This window comes from Dama dama, chromosome 26 (genome assembly GCF_033118175.1).
Source record: "Dama dama isolate Ldn47 chromosome 26, ASM3311817v1, whole genome shotgun sequence".
In the NCBI taxonomy this organism is placed as follows: domain Eukaryota; kingdom Metazoa; phylum Chordata; class Mammalia; order Artiodactyla; family Cervidae; genus Dama; species Dama dama.
In genome coordinates, this window is record NC_083706.1 from 36,066,121 (window position 1) to 36,081,859 (window position 15,739).

Sequence of the window (15,739 nt, forward strand, 5' to 3'; positions counted from 1 at the left end):
CATAGCTATTTGTAAGGCTTGAAAATGACAAAGCAAGATTTTTATAAGGCCATAGCTCGGTCCCATAATAAAACCAAAGTAAAACGTTCAAAACTTTTATTGATTACGTACTGATTACATATCAGTCTCTTAGTTGTGTCTCTTTGTGACCCTGTGGACTGTAACTCGCCAGGCTCCTCTGTCCATAGGATTTACCAGGCAAGAATACTAGGTTGGGTAGCCATTCCCTTCTTCAGAGGATCTTCCTGACCCAGGGATCAAGCCAGGGTCTCCTGCATTGCAGACAGATTCTTTCCTGAGCCACTAGGGAAACCCGAGCAGCTAACACATGGTGATTGTCTCATGGTATATACTTTTATTTTCAAACTCACCAAAATGTATGCATTAAATATGTGCAGCTTTTTAGTGTATGGCCCCTACCTCCTCAAATCATGAACTTAAACAGTGGAGCAAACTGACCTAAAAAGAATCCAGTGGCCATAGTCTCTGCTTTGCCCCTGTCCCACCCTCTCCCCTTTGTTTTTTTTTCTAAAATTAATTTCCATTGGAGTATAGTCATTTTGCAATGTTGCGTTAGTTTCTGCGGTACAACAAAGTGAGTCAGCTCTCCATGTACTTACATCCCCGCTTTTTGGGATTTCCTTCGCATTTAGGTAACCACAGGGCAGTGAGTGGAGTTCCCTGAGCTACACAGTCGGTTCTAATTAGTGATCTGTTTTACACAGAGTATCAGTAGTGTGAAAGTGAAAGTCACACAGTCGTGTCTGACTCTTTGCAACTATAACCTGCCAAGCTCCTCTGTCCATGGGATTTACTAGGCTAGAATACTGGAGTGGGTAGTCATTCCCTCTTCCAGGGGATCTTCCCAATCCAGGGATGGAACCCAGGTCTCCCGCATTGCAGGCGGATTCTTTACCAGCTGAGCCCATATAGGGAAGCCCATCAATAGTGTGTATATATATATGTCAATCTCCCAGTTCCTCCCACCCTGCCCCCAACTCTTGACGTCTATTACCCAAGGCCACCTTCAAGGGGAGAAATACAGCTGTGAAATCTTTAGCCTAAGGGCAGTGTTCTTTTCTAGCTCTAGAATTCTTTAGTGTATGAGCCATCATCCAGCCCCTCCTTCTCTGCTTCTGATTCATCAATGGAGTGTGGAAATGTTTAATACTTTCTCCTTTGGAATAATTCTTCTGTGACCTTTTCACCTCCAGTCTAGCCTACAGGCTGAACAACTAGGTTAAAGACTGAAAAGCTTTGGGTTTTAGAGGAAACAATAAATAAACTGGGATTGAGTTTCCTTTTTAGGAAAAAATTTCTAGATTAAAAAAAATAGCAGTATCATTTTAATATTTTTAAAATATGTTGGTTATGAAATTCATGGAGAAAATATAAAGTAGTATAGCAATGTTCTGAAGAAACTGCATTGTAATCACAAAACCACACAACTGGTATTAGAAACAAAAGCACTGACAGAAAAGCCTCTTTTCCCACATCACCGGAAAAATGAATCTAACCGCTGAATCTCTTATTTGGCAGGATCCAAAGACTCAGCTACTTAAGGTAACTACTGGAGAAGTTGGCGGTCAAGTCCAAGGAGATGCCACAGAGAAACCACACTACAGTATTCATCCAGCCAACACAAGACCATTAATCAACCACAAAGACAGAAAGATGAATAAGGAGACTCGAGAATTTGAAGAAGTTAACCCCAGGAATCTTGGCCCTGTCATGCAGTGACCCCTCACGTTAATATTGGACAGACCATATCATTAACTGAAGGAAGATAAGCAAAGTATGTAGGGCTCTGGCACATCTGCATTGAGCCACTTCAGGGAATAAACTCTTGAAGAAGGGTCTATGAGTAACAACCTGGTAACACCTAACATTTGGTGACAATTAAACAAGCATTGCTATTCACAATCATTGTGGCACAAGACCAAGAAGAACTCAAAAATTTATTCATGTGTTTTTCTGTCTTAACCTTGTTTCTGACCTCGTCTTGTCTTTCCAACCTATAATTTTAATTTGGTTCAGCTTTCCTCAGCCATTTAGCTTGAATTTTATTTAATCATTATATAAATAACCTTAAATCCCATGGAGAGTCAGCAGAAATCATTAAATAATTAAATACTTATTAAGACAATGACAGCAAGAAATTTCTCTCTCCCTCCTTTCTCTCTAGCTCTCTCTCTCTCTCCTCTCTTTTCTTTATACAAAGATTCTTTGAGAATGCAGTGATCTCAGGCCTAAAATATTCAGCTCTGCCTTTTGTTCAGGACTCTTGGAAAGCTGGGGTGGTCTACAATCTTAATCTACAATTAAGATGTCATCCCCGCTCCCTCCTCTTTTGCCCCATGCTTTGCCTGTACAAATGGAAGCTTTGGGATTTTGCAGTGTGCTAACACTCTAAAACCCTATTAATACTGTTGCCTTTTTGGCTGACAGATTTGTAGTTACGGTAACTAATCTGAGCTAAAAGATGTAGAGGTTTTTGCAAGTTCAAACAAAACCTATTATTATTTTGAAAAAAACAAAAAACAAGCCACCGACTCAATCTCCACACTTAATTTCAAAGGACAACCATCAGAACAATATTCTTTATCCCAACGTGGGAAATTAAAAAAAAAAAAAAGTAAAGGATTTTTCAAACTGCAAAACAGACAAAAGTTCCTCTACTTAAAATTTGAGGTTAATAAACTTCAGAAATCTTGCTAAAATAATGAATGAGACTGGTTTCCCAAGCACTTCCTGTTGTAGTTGAGGAAAGAAAAGACTCCTTCCCCAGCCCTCCCCCAACCTGAAAGACAGTGGGTGCTACTAGGACTGCATGCTGGTTGAGCACACGCCTGGCTGGAATTCCCAAAAAAAAGGCGCAGCCAGGGTGGGGCAGAAGCACAGGCCTCCAAATTCACAGCTGCTATCAGTTTCCCAAACTGTTTTTAGAATCTCCAGGGTTGGGAGTGGGATAGATTATGCTCTGCACAATTTGGTTTGCGGATCTGGGAAGGGAGCCAGATAGAGTTCTCCCGTGATTCTGGAGATGATGTGTGCTCTCCAGAGACATGTGAAGTTACATGGGCCTTCAGATATCACTCGGTGAATATGTCCATTTGTTTTCCAGAACATGCAATGGAGGCGCAAAATGTAAAATAATAGTGTCCAAGGTCATCACATAGATGTTCTCTTGACACAGCAGGGACTCAGACCCAGTGTCTTCTTCCAACTCATTCATGTCTAGTAAACCAAGTAGATAGCAATCAAAATTGTCAGGTATAATTTGAAGATATATAAAACATGGACTTTGGTTTAGTATGCATATAATAATTTTAATGTAGTAAAATATACATATGATAAAATTTTTTAAGTGTACAGTTCAGTGGTATTAAGTACATTCACATTCATATACACATATATATTTTACAATGTCTGCTATCTGCATGGAAGTGGAAAAGTTCAGCCAAAAATATTTTGCTCTTCTCAGTCAATTATTGAATGGGAACCTACTATGTGGCCAAGTTAGGCCATGTTGTGTCTACCATGTTGGAATCTGACAGACTCTAGGACCTCAGGAGTTTATAACTTGTTCAGGAAACAAGATTCATAAATAGGAGACTGCAACGAAACATAAAAGGAAGTATGATGCTTTTTTCTTTTTGGTTACACAGCTTGTGGGATCTCAGTTTCCTGACCAGGAATTGAACCTGGGCCATGACAGTGAAAGTGCTAAATCCTAACCACTAGACCACCAGGGAACTCCAAAAGGCAGTATGATACATTTTAAATGAATGATAACGACAATAAGTGTGTAGAATCCAAAGGACAAAATCATTGTGAGATGCGTGCATGTGTGCTCAATCACTTCAGTTGTGTCCAGCTCTTTGCAACCTCGTGGACTGCAACCCCCCAGGCTCCTGTGTCCATGGGATTTCCCAGGCAGGAATACTGGAGTGGGTTGCCATTTCCTTATCCAGGGGATCTTCCTGACCCGGGGATCGAACCTGCGTCTCCTGCCTGATGGATTTTTCACCACTGCACCAGCTGGGAAAGCCTCGTTTTATGATGAGTAGTCAGGAAAAGCTTCAAAGAGAAGAAGGACTTGAGCCGCATTAGTAAAACAGAAGTCACCAGTGGATGCCCCAGAGGAAGGAACAGAGTGACCCAAGCCATGGAGGTGCACTGCAAAAGACTTTTTGACAAAAAGTAAATTAAAAAGTCTGAGAATAGCAAAAGAGCAGCTTGCTACCAGATTCAAATGGCCAATTCTATGCAAGAGGCCATTTTATTGGGAGCTGTTGAAGACTCTTGAACAACATGATTTTAACAGCACGTTGCAATGAAAAGTATAGGATGGATTGAAAGAGAAAGAGCTGTAATTAGTAGGCCATTATGAAAGTTTTAGTACAGAGAAAAGAAGGAATGGTGGGGTTGGGATGTGGTGCCATAGATAAGTGAAATATTGCGAAGAGAGAATCAATAGAACTTATTAATCAATTAGATATTGAAAGTGGGGAGGAGAGGCAAGAATCCTAGGTTCAAGCTAGAGTGACCAGTATTGTGGTACCAAAGACTGGATTAAGTCAAGAGAGGGAGATAATAGTAAAGGGAAGTTCAGTTTTAGATATGCTGAAATGGAAAGACTTCCCTGCTGGTCCAGTGGGTAAGGCTCTGCCTTCCAATGCAAGGGATGTGGGTTCAATCCCTGGTCAGGGATTACTATTCAAACACATTTTAAAGAAATTCTTTTTATTTTCACTTGCATCTTTGGCACAAAGTCTTAAACTCCTCAGCTCAACTAACTGAAATGGGAATGATTGAGTTAATCACAATGTATGACATAATCTTCATGCAGAAGTAGGACTGTAACTCAATGGCAAATATCAAGTTCACTTTATAATAATGGAGAAAGAATTGGAGACAGAAAGCCTTTTAATATTGTATTCGGTTGAGAATAATCCTATTGAAAATTGCAAATACACCCAGCAAGTTTGCTATTGGTTTATATTAAGCATCTGTGGTGGTGGTTTAGTTGCTAAGTGCTCTCTGACTCTCGCGACCCCATGCACTGTAGCCCCACCAGGCTCCTCTGACCATGGAATTTCCCAGGCAAGAATACTGCAGTGGGTAGCCGTTTCCTTCTCCAGAGACTCTGCCTGACCCAGGGATTGAACCTGCATCTCCTGAATTCCAGGCAGATTCTTTACTGCTGAGCCACCAGGGAAGCTTGTATTAAGCTGCTAGGTTCAGGCATTTCAACATGTTGTTACTGCTCTGAAACAAATTTAGAAAAATCAAGAGAAAATACTGTGTAATGTACTAACAGTATTGGAATCAGACCAAAAGAAAGTTTTATTGTTTATAAAATTATTTAATTTGCCATCACTCTGACCTAGAAATTTTGATACCTAGCAGAAAAAGCATTAACTATAGAGTAAATGAACTCTGTATTTTTCTGTATGTTTCTCCTGTAGGATGGATCTAATCAGTAGGTACAGTGCTTAGGGACCATGATATTATTATTATTTTTTGGGGGGACCATGATATTTTTAAAAAGCCCATGAAATTTTATTAAATTTTGTCTAAGAAGAAAAAAAATGTTGAAACATATAAATTACATAAAAAATAATTTACAATATTGATATTAGAGTGGGAGGGACCCACAGAGTCAAAAGTGTCTATAGGGTCCACAAAAGTCATAATGTGACCTGCCCTCTGTACTCAGATCTGGGTCTCTAGTTCTAACCATAAACCACTGCTTTTCAAACTGTTCTGCATTCACTTAAGAATTCTGTCAGCCTATTATTTTCTTTTAAAGTTAAATATGCTCATAATTAAGGATCAGCTAGTTCTACAAAGTTTGCAAAGACAAATGTCAGTCTGCAATGGCTTTTCTCCATATTCTCTTTCTCAGAAGCATCCACTTTGTACTTTTAAGTTACTCTTCTGATATTACCTCTAAATCTCTAAGTAACAAGCTTGTAATGCTACTTGTTTCCTTTTTTAAGGTTTAGATTTTATCTATTGGCTTCCTATCATGAAGATAATTATTTATTTATTATTATTTTAAAAAGTATTTATTTATATATTTGACTGCACTGGGTCTTATGTTCGACATGCAGAATCTTTAGTTCAGTGGCATGTGAAATCTAGTTCCCTGGCCAGGGATTGAACCCTGGGCCTCCTGCCTTGGGAGTGCAGAGTCTCAGCCACTGGACCACCTGGGAGGTCCCTGGTTAATGTTTATATTATACTGGGCTTGTTCAGTCACAAGTGATAGAATTCCCACCTAGGTTAACACTGAGAAGAACGGAGCTATAGAAAGGGCACTCTTGTATGTGGAAACCAGGAACTCTCACATCCTCAAGTCTCCTTTCCCGCATTTATTCAGCTCCAGATGTGGTACTTTATTTTCTCCTCTATAGGTATAGAACTCAAGCTAGCAGTAGGAGCAGGAGATGGGTGTGGAGAGATTCTATTTTATGCTGCTCCAGCAAACTAATTCCAAAGAGAAGAAAGAAGATTCCCTTCCAGTGTTATTGCGAAAACTCTTCTGGAAGGACTCAGATGGGCCTAGCCTGGATCTCCCATCTTCTCTTTTAGGTTAATCATTATCACAGGGTTTGAAGCCTATGATTGGCTGTTCTTGAGGCAAGGTAGAGAAGTGGTTGACAGCTCCACAAAATTTGATTGGCACAAGAGAGGAGCAATTACCTAAAGGAAGAGGTAACATTCCTTCCAAAAGGGGAGAAAAGATGTTGGGCAGAGTCAAGACCATAGATGTCCTTTATGATCTCTATGATCTCTTAAGGATCAACTGGGGTGTCATTTCTTGGTGCCCCTTACGCCCTCAGTTCAGTTCAGCTCGGTTTAGTTGCTCAGTCATGCCTGACTCTTTGCGACCCCATGGACTGTAGCACGTCAGCCTTCCCCATCCTTCACCAACTCCCGAAGCTTATTCAAACTCGTGTCCATCGAGTCGGTGATGCCATCCAACCATCTCATCTTCTATCATCCCCTTCTCCTCCTGCCTTCAATCCTTCCCAGCATCACGGTGTTTTCCAATGAGTCAGTTCTTCGCATCAGGTAGCCGAAGTATTGGAGTTTCAGCTTCAGCATTAGTCCTTCCAATAAATATTCAGGACTGATTTCCTTCAGGATTGACTGGTTGGATCTCCTTGTAGTCCAAGGGACTCGCAAGAGTCTTCTCCAATACCACAGTTCAAAAGCATCAATTCTTTGGTTCTCAGCTTTCTTTATAGTCCAACTCTCACATTCATACATGACTACTGGAAAAATCATAGCTTTGACTAGACAGACCTTTGTTGGCAAAGTAATCCTATTGGGTTTCATGTCCTTTTCTGGGCTCATGTTACATCTTGGCTGTACTGAATCCATATTAATTTATATGTGCATCCATATTAATTTAAAATTGTCTGTGTGTTGGTCTTCAGAAACAGAAGCTTTCTGAAGAGAGCTACTGTAGCTGATTCCCATTTGCACACCCAGCCCCTCAGCAGATAGTGGGTGTTCCAGGAATGTTTAAAAAAAAATTAAAGATTATTACAAAATGGCAGCAAATCCTTTTGAATTGAGAGGAAAGAACAAAATGAAAGCTTAAAAGTATCAAACATTGTGATAAATGGTTTATAACAAGGGATTCATTTGATTTTTCACAACAGCATTTGAGGGAGGTATTCTTTTATTTCACAGACAGGAGGTTACAGATCAAGGTCCCACAACCTCATACAAATGATGTGTCAATATAATAATAAGCACTTTACCACTTGCTCAGTGGTAAAGACTCTGCAGTGCAGGAGACAAAGGAGATACGGGTTCAATCCCTGGGTTGGGAAGATCCCCTGGAGGAGGGCATGGCAACCCACTCCAGGATTCTTGCCAGGAGAATCCCGCGGACAGAGGAGCCTGGTGGGCTACAGTCCATGGGGTTACAAAGAGTGGGACACGACTTAGCACACACGCACTGCACACAGGTAACTTAAACCAGCCTGTTGGCTTTCAGCTACATTATCTTCTGCCCTCGCCTTCAGGTTAACAATGAACTTATATAACTTAGTGGTGCTCTTCTCCCTTCTTGGTAATTTGAACATTTCCTGCCAAGATTGTTTTATTTTACCTAAAGGTACTCCCTAGTAAGTTTTGCATCTTTCATTTGTTTATATCTTTAAAAAAATTTTTTTATGTTATATTGGAGTATAGCCGATGAAGAGAGTTGTGATAGTTTCAGATGCACATCAGAGCCACTCAGCCATACATATACATGTATCTGTTCTCCTCCCATCCAGTCTGTCACGTAACATTGAGCAGAGTTCCCTGTGCTACACAATAGGTCCTTGTTAGTTACCCATTTTAAATATAGCAGTGTGTACCCATCAATCCCAAACTCCCTAACTATCTCTTCCTCCCATCCTTACCCCCTGGTAACCATAATTTTATTCTCTAAGTCAGGGAGTCCTTTTTCTGTTTCTTGAATCAGTTCGTATGTATCATTTCTTTTTAGATTCTGCATATAAGCGATATCACACAATATTTCTCTTTCTCTGTCTGGCTTATTTCACTCAGTATGACAAACTCCAGGTCCATCCATGTTGCTGCAAATGGTTTTATTTCATTCTTTTTAATGGCTGAGTAACAGTCCATTGAACATATATCCCACATCTTCTTTATCCATTCCTCTGTCGAGGGACATGTAAGTTGCTTCCATGTCTTGGCTATTGTAAACAGTGCTGCAATGAGTATTGGGGTGCACGTATCCTTTCGGACCATGTTTTTCTCTGGATACATGCCCAAGGGTAGGATTGCAGAGTCATATGGTAACTCTATTTTCAGTTATTTAAGAAACCTCCATACTCTTCTTCATAATGACTGCACCAATTTACATTCCCAACAACAGTGTAGGAAGGTCCATTTGTTTCTTTATCCATGAAATTAAAGGGTTGAAGGAGAGACTCTGTATAATCTCTGCCAGTGGCAACATTATAAAATTATACAAAGTAAGTGAAACCAAGTAAAAGTAACAAGTATGCTAACTCCATAAAGAAAGATGAGTGCCGAGGAATTGGTGCTTTTGAACTGCGGTGTTGGAGAAGACTCTTGAGAGTCCCTTGGACTGCAAGGAGATCCAACCAATCAATCCTAAAGGAAATCAGTCCTGAATATTCATTGGAAGGACTGATGCTGAAGCTGAAACTCCAACACTTTGGCCACCTGATGCGAAGAACTGACTCATTGGAAAAGACCCTGATGCTGGGAAAGATTGAAGGCAGGAGGAGAAGGGGATGATAGAGGATGAGGTGGTTGGATGGCATCACCGACTTGATGGACATGAGTTTGAGTAAGCTCCAGGAGTTGGTGAAGCACAGGGAAGGCTGGCGTGCTGCAGTCCAAAGATTTGGACACGACTGAGCGACTGAACTGAACTCATGATAAATCCAGTTTTCTGGTTGTCAGGGGGCAGGCACACGGAGAAGGAGCTGGTGTGGGTTTACACCCTCCACTCTCTGCTCCCCTTCCTTCTGCTTCGGAGCCTCCTTTATTCTCTCCTTTTGTATCAGTTGCTCTTTCCTCCCCAATAGCTTAGTCCTTTTATTTTATCCTTAGTTTCCCTGGACCTGGCATTTCAGCACGCGTACCCTTCAGGGTCCTCTCCTCTCTGCCCTCACACCATCAGACTTTTCCTTGCAGATCATCCAGGCAGGCTTTAAACCACAGAGCAGGTTGAATTGCCCAGAGGGCTCCTGAGATGTGAATGACCTCTGGTAATCTCAAGAGTGATCCACAACTGAATGAAACACTTGAATGTGAAGTGTTAAGGCCAACTGTGGGTATTTTGAAATTATGATTGACCCAGTATGGATTTTTTTCCTTGTAGGGCAATTTCTAGACCCATTTAGTCATCCAGAATGGCCTATTTGAGGCCAGTCCATTAGGGAACTGTTGCTCAAAGTGTGATTCCCCAACCATCGTGATCTAACCTCATGGGTTGCTTATTAAAACTGCAGCTTCCTGGGCCTCACCAGACTAGTAAATCAGAATTTCTCACAGCTGGCAGGCAATTTGAATTTAAAATATGCTCCTTGGCGATTTTTAAGTTCACTAAATTATGAGAAACTCTGCCATTGTGCTAATTATCATCTAAAAATCATTATCCTCTAAAAACCCACTATAATTTTTCCCTCTTTATATCACAAAGAATTTTATTTATATGTACCTTTAACTTGTGCAAATGTTAGATATTAGATATTAGGCTGAGGAATTTAGCAACAATATTCAGCAAATATTCTAGTATCTATTATACATAAGCCATAGAGCTATACTCTCTTGACTTGAAAAAGATAAGGTGAATTCTCCAACCTATGTCCCTCTTTTAAATGCTTCCATGTAGGGGGAGTGATTCATAGTCAATAAGGAGCACCTTGCTTTTTAAAAAAAATTTTTATTTGTTTTTAATTTAAAGATATTTGCTTTATAATACTGTATTGGTTTCTGCCATACATCAACATGAATCAGCCATAGGTACATACAAGTCCCTTCCCTCTTGAACCTCACTCCCACCTCCCACCCCATCCCACCCCTCTAGGTTGTCACAGAGCCCTGGTTTGAGTTTCCTGCATCATACAGCAAATTCCCACTGGCTGTTTTACATATGTTGGTGTATGTATTTCATGCTTCTCTTCCATTCGTCCCACCCCCTTCTTTCCCGCCACCCCCATGTCCATGATGTCTGCATGGACATTATGCCTGCATATCCATTACTGCCCAGAAAATAGGTTCATCAGTATCATCTTTCTAGATTCCACATATATATAATGGAAAATTACTCAACACCTTTTTTTTTTTTTTCCCATTTATTTTTATTAGTTGGAGGCTAATTACTTCACAACATTGCAGTAGGTTTTGTCATACATTGACATGAATCAGCCATGGAATTACATGTATTCCCCATCCCGATCCCCCCTCCCACCTCCCTCTCCACCCGATTCCTCTGGGTCTTCCCAATGCACCAGGCCGGAGCACTTGTCTCGTGCATCCTACCTGGGCTGGTGATCTGTTTCACCATAGATAATATACATGTTTCGATGCTGTTCTCTCGAAACATCCCACCCTCGCCTTCTCCCACAGAGTCCAAAAGTCTGTTCTGTACATTTGTGTCTCTTTTTCTGTTTTGCATATAGGGTTATCGTTACCATCTTTCTAAATTCCATATATATGTGTTAGTATGCTGTAATGTTCTTTATCTTTCTGGCTTACTTCACTCTGTATAAGGGGCTCCAGTTTCATCCATCTCATTAGAACTGATTCAAAGGAATTCTTTTTAACAGCTGAGTAATATTCCATGGTGTATATGTACCATAGCTTCCTTATCCATTCGTCTGCTGATGGGCATCTAGGTTGCTTCCATGTCCTGGCTATTATAAACAGTCAACACCTTTTTAATACATTGTGTATTTCACGATGCTTCTAGGAAATGGCAGCCCACTCCAGTATTCTTGCCTGGAGAATCCCATGGACGGAGCAGCCTTGTAGGCTACAATCCACGGGGTCACAAAGAGTCAGACACGACTGAGTGACTTCACTTCTTCACTTCACTATTGTTCAGAGAGGATCTGCATTTATATAATTTTACATAAAAAGTTTAGTTGGAAAGTTTTCTTTTTGGCCTTTATGCTAGTATACAGTTTCCTGTATATGAACCATATCTATGTAGAATCATGTCTCTTGATATTATATACACCTATATATGCATATATCTTTATGTAGAAATCTATCCACTACTCATATCATCATATTTTCTCCTATGTCAAGGACTTTATCCCTGAGACATCAGTTTAGTTTTCTTCAATTTTCATGTTCTCTGGTGACTGTGGGGCAATTCAGAGTTTGGATTAATGACAAACCCAGGCCACATTCCTATGACTTTTGCCGACAGGGGTTGAGGGGACAAAATCCTATTATAGGCTACTGTCCCCGCTGTGTGGACTGCAGCTGGAATAAAGTGGATTGCAGGTGCGCTAACTGCTATCCGCGTCCTGGTGGTCTGTCTCCATTTTCCCCTCATCTCCATTCCCAAGGTCACACTGGCCGCTCTATGGAGAGGTAGTCCTTAGGGACAAAGTCTCCAGCTAACTGTGGCTTCTCTACTTACGGAGCAAACAGGGAGCAGGACCGGAGTGGGACTGCTTGGTTATTTCATCAGCAACAAGTTCTTTGGCCTCTTTTGCTCATGTCCCACAGAGAATATCAGTGTCTGGGGGGGGAGAGGAGAAGGGCTAGAAAGAGACAGGGCACAGGTCCCAGGGAAGCCCCCAGAAACCGCCCTCTAGCCGGATGTGGCTGGAGTTGGTCTCGTACAGACGGTGCCTATGGTCCATGTGTCCCCTTTCTTGGGGTTTTCCGGGAAACTTAACTACACATCTCTCAGAGCTTGAAAACTCAGAAATTCTAGGTTCCCAAATGACTGTTTTTCTCCAAAATTTTGAGTTTAATAAATTAATCTTTGTGTAGCATTTTGCAATTTACAAAGTGCTTTTCACTTACATAATTTTGAGTAATGAAACCCTCAAACATTCCCAAGTGGTTTTATTTTAAAGGAGGAGATTTCAGTTTCCATTAACCCCACCAAGACACAGTGCATGACAAGTAGCTTTAAGAGTTTCTAGAATTAACAGTTAAAAGAAGCCCCAGTCTCCTGTGATATAGCCCGACTCAGAAAGCATTTGATCTATCCTTTTCTTAAAGCATTTATCGCTGATCTTGCATATTCTTATTTTTTTACTTGCCTTATCTCACTTAGGAGATTTGAAATTCTTTAAAGCAACATCTCTGTCAGATTTATCTATTTTTCACAGCACCAGTGAAACTGGCAGGCCCCAAATTGATGTTTGTAAAATGAATGAAAGCAGATGATTAATTATACTTATTTCCTATTAATATTCTGGATTTTATTTGGCTTATGTCAAGAAAATCCACATAAAGGAAGGAGTCTAAGCTAGAGATTTTATAAGGAATCCTATCTTTCAGAATGCAAACCCCACCACCCCACCCCCAGACCTTTTACTCTATAACTAATAAAAGACTAGTGAGTTCTTTCTGAAAAAACTGTTTAAGGTCCCTAGTGTTTGTCTGTACTAACTCATAAGTTGATAACTCTCAAATATTAAACCAGCAACAAACCAGAGTTCCTTTTCTCACTGTTTATAGGAACTAGGAATTTAGGTTGCTGTTTTATTTTCCCCCCTCCCAAGTATATTGATCATGTAAGAGAAACACAGACCACACTGGGAATGAAATATGTAAATTAAAAAATGCATACACAGCACAAAAGCTGTATTACAAAAGCTGTAATAATTTCTTATCAGATATTATTTTGACCAACACCTCAGCCTTGAAACAGACTCTGCAACAGATGTTTTAGTGTGTATGTATATTGAAAAAAAATGGAAAAATAAGATCAGCGCAAACACTATTTGTATACATGTATGAACGAATATAAAACGAAATTGTCAAGTTTTTCTTAATATTAAAAACGACACCAAGAAAATGATATAAAATATATATACCCTTGGAACTAGGACCAAAAATTTGACAACGTCAACACACTGGGATGGGGCGAGTGGAGGGGTAAATGAGAATTCATTTCTCAAAGGAGGGAAACTGCAGAGCGGGTTGGCCTGGGGTGGGTGTGACTCACATTTTCGGTTAATCTGAATAAACGGGACCGTGGCAGCACCAGGCATCCATGCTAGCTCCGGGCTCCCGGCACGCACCGTCCGCTCCGGGTGCGCCGCCCCAGGCCAGCCGAGCGCCAGCCCGGCTGCTGCCTGCGGGGAGGGAGCGCGGGGCGGGCGCTGATTGACGGGGCGCGCGGTCAGGTGACCCCCGGGCGCCACGTTCCCGGAGCCCAGCCTGCGGTGGCCGCCTGGGCCGGGCCGGGGCCGAACCCGGAGCCGGGAGGACCTGATCTCCCGGAACAAAGTTGCCGGCCCTGCGGCAGCCGGGGCGGGAGAGCCGGACCTGCCGGGCGCCCCTCCACTGGGGAGGCCGAACCCGTGTGCCCGGACGGGAGCCGGTTCCCAGGAGGGCGGCGGCGCGCACCCCGCGGTGCTGCGCCCTCCCCGGCCTCCGGCGCTCCTTTCCCCGCTTCAACAAAGGGGCCGGCCGGCGGGCGGGTGAGGGGAGGAGGAGGAGCCGGGGGCGCGAGCCGCCGGCGCACCAAGTTGTGGAGTCGCCTTTCCTCGGAGGAGGGGAGCGGGCGGCCGCGGCGGCCCGCGGGCTTTCTCCCGCCGAGGGGCGAGGAGGAGCCTCCGGCTCCCGAAGCCGATTGGGGAATCTCGGGGAGCGGTGCCCTCCCCGCCGCCACCCTCCTTCGGGGTCATTTCTGCAGACGGAAAACTCTCCAGTGTTTGGCAAACTTGGTGCCTGCGCGCCCGTTCCAGGTTCGCACTGGGACTGTTTTGTTTTTGGCGGAACTACGGGGCAGGAAGATTGCACAAGTTAGGGGCGTTTACAATCGAGTGTCAAAAAAAAATTTTTTTTTTTTCCTTTCGGATCTGGTCTGGTTTTCCATATTTCCTTAAACAAAACAAAACAAAACAAACAAACCAACCAAAAAAAACCGCACCACAAAGCCCACGTTTGCACACACACCCGCGATTACTACGCCTGAAACACCTCCGAGGAGACCCGGGCCGGCTTGGGACTCGGCGGCGGCGGCGGCGGGCTGGCGAGGCGGCCCGCGGGGCATGGGAGCAGGTAAGTTCGTGCACTCTTGAGCCTCGGGCCGGGCAATGTGACCACAGCCTCGGGGACACGGGACGTAGGATGGAGGAGGATGGAGTTTTCTGCGACTCCTGTGCTCAGGATCAGCGTCCCGAGCTCCTTCTCAAGGCTGAGCCTAAGATGTAACCAACTTTTGCGTGCACTTTCCTTGGAACCTCAGTGCAGCTTCCCGCCCCGAGGCAGGGAATTCCAGAAACGTGGGGGAGAGCTCGGGCTCGGAAGTCCTCGGAATCCGTGTAGTATTTCCTAACGACCCGAACTCCTTCGACTGGTTCTGGGCAGCTTCTTGACTCCCTGAATCTTTCTCCTGCCAGGGGTGAGAGGGTCGTGCCTCCGTGCGCTCTGGGCCAGTGATCCCCAAGAGGGGACGTGGCTTCCTAGGAGGGCCTGTCACACACACACACACACACACACACACACACACACACACACACACACCTCAGCCCCGGGAAGGCGGAGCCCCGGAGGTGTCCGCCAGGACCGGGTGGGGAGACGTTCCCAGCCATCCGCCTGGCAGGAAACGTGCTCGACCTCCGGGCCGTTGCTTCTCCCGAGGGTGGGGCTTTGGAGAGGTGACAAGGAGCGCTCAGTTGGTGCGTAGTCCCGCGCGATTGCCTCTTCTGGGGTCCCGGATCCTTGGCATCTCTTGCGGCAATTGGTAAGGTAATTCATGTCCCTGTGTGGCTTGGGGTCCGAGGCACTGGTTGCCCAAGGCCCCTTTAGGAAACCGACACAGCACAAATTTTAGGCTGTGCAACTTTTAGAAGGCACGCTGTTAAAACTGGATTTTTTTTTTCTTTTAAAGCCAAGCCCCAGATTACGAAAGGGACTGATTCCAGGGTTGTTTCAAGGGGAGGAGAGAATGTGCCCGACTTGCAGGAGCCAGAGGACTCACACTTTGTTTTCCACTGAACTGGGGAGCCCGGGTCTAACCCGGGTCTAA

The 15,739-nt window shown here is 43.3% G+C and overlaps 1 protein-coding gene, 1 long non-coding RNA gene and 1 other non-coding gene across 5 annotated transcripts in view; 2 read left to right on the top strand and 1 right to left on the bottom strand.

Annotated features, from left to right (window-relative positions):
* LOC133046997 (uncharacterized) overlaps nucleotides 1–2,659 on the top strand; it is a 30,367-nt gene extending 27,708 nt beyond the window's left edge. Inside the window, exon 3 of the long non-coding RNA XR_009690636.1 lies at nucleotides 1,540–2,659. This is a non-coding gene — a long non-coding RNA (uncharacterized LOC133046997). The remainder of the gene's footprint in view (nucleotides 1–1,539) is intronic.
* Nucleotides 2,660–3,683: 1,024 nt separating this feature from the next.
* TRNAE-UUC (transfer RNA glutamic acid (anticodon UUC)) lies at nucleotides 3,684–3,755 on the bottom strand. The gene has a single exon. It is a non-coding gene; the product is annotated as a tRNA-Glu (tRNA).
* A 10,644-nt stretch (nucleotides 3,756–14,399) lies between these two features.
* The window catches only part of UTRN (utrophin), a 545,759-nt gene continuing 544,419 nt past the window's right edge, over nucleotides 14,400–15,739 (top strand). For 2 of the 3 annotated variants that reach the window (XM_061130407.1, XM_061130410.1), the window contains exon 1: nucleotides 15,366–15,454. The gene's annotated coding sequence lies outside the window, so the exon portion shown is untranslated. Of the gene's footprint in view, nucleotides 14,770–15,365; nucleotides 15,455–15,739 lie in introns of those variants that run through there. The other variant, XM_061130409.1, reaches the window with a different exon arrangement.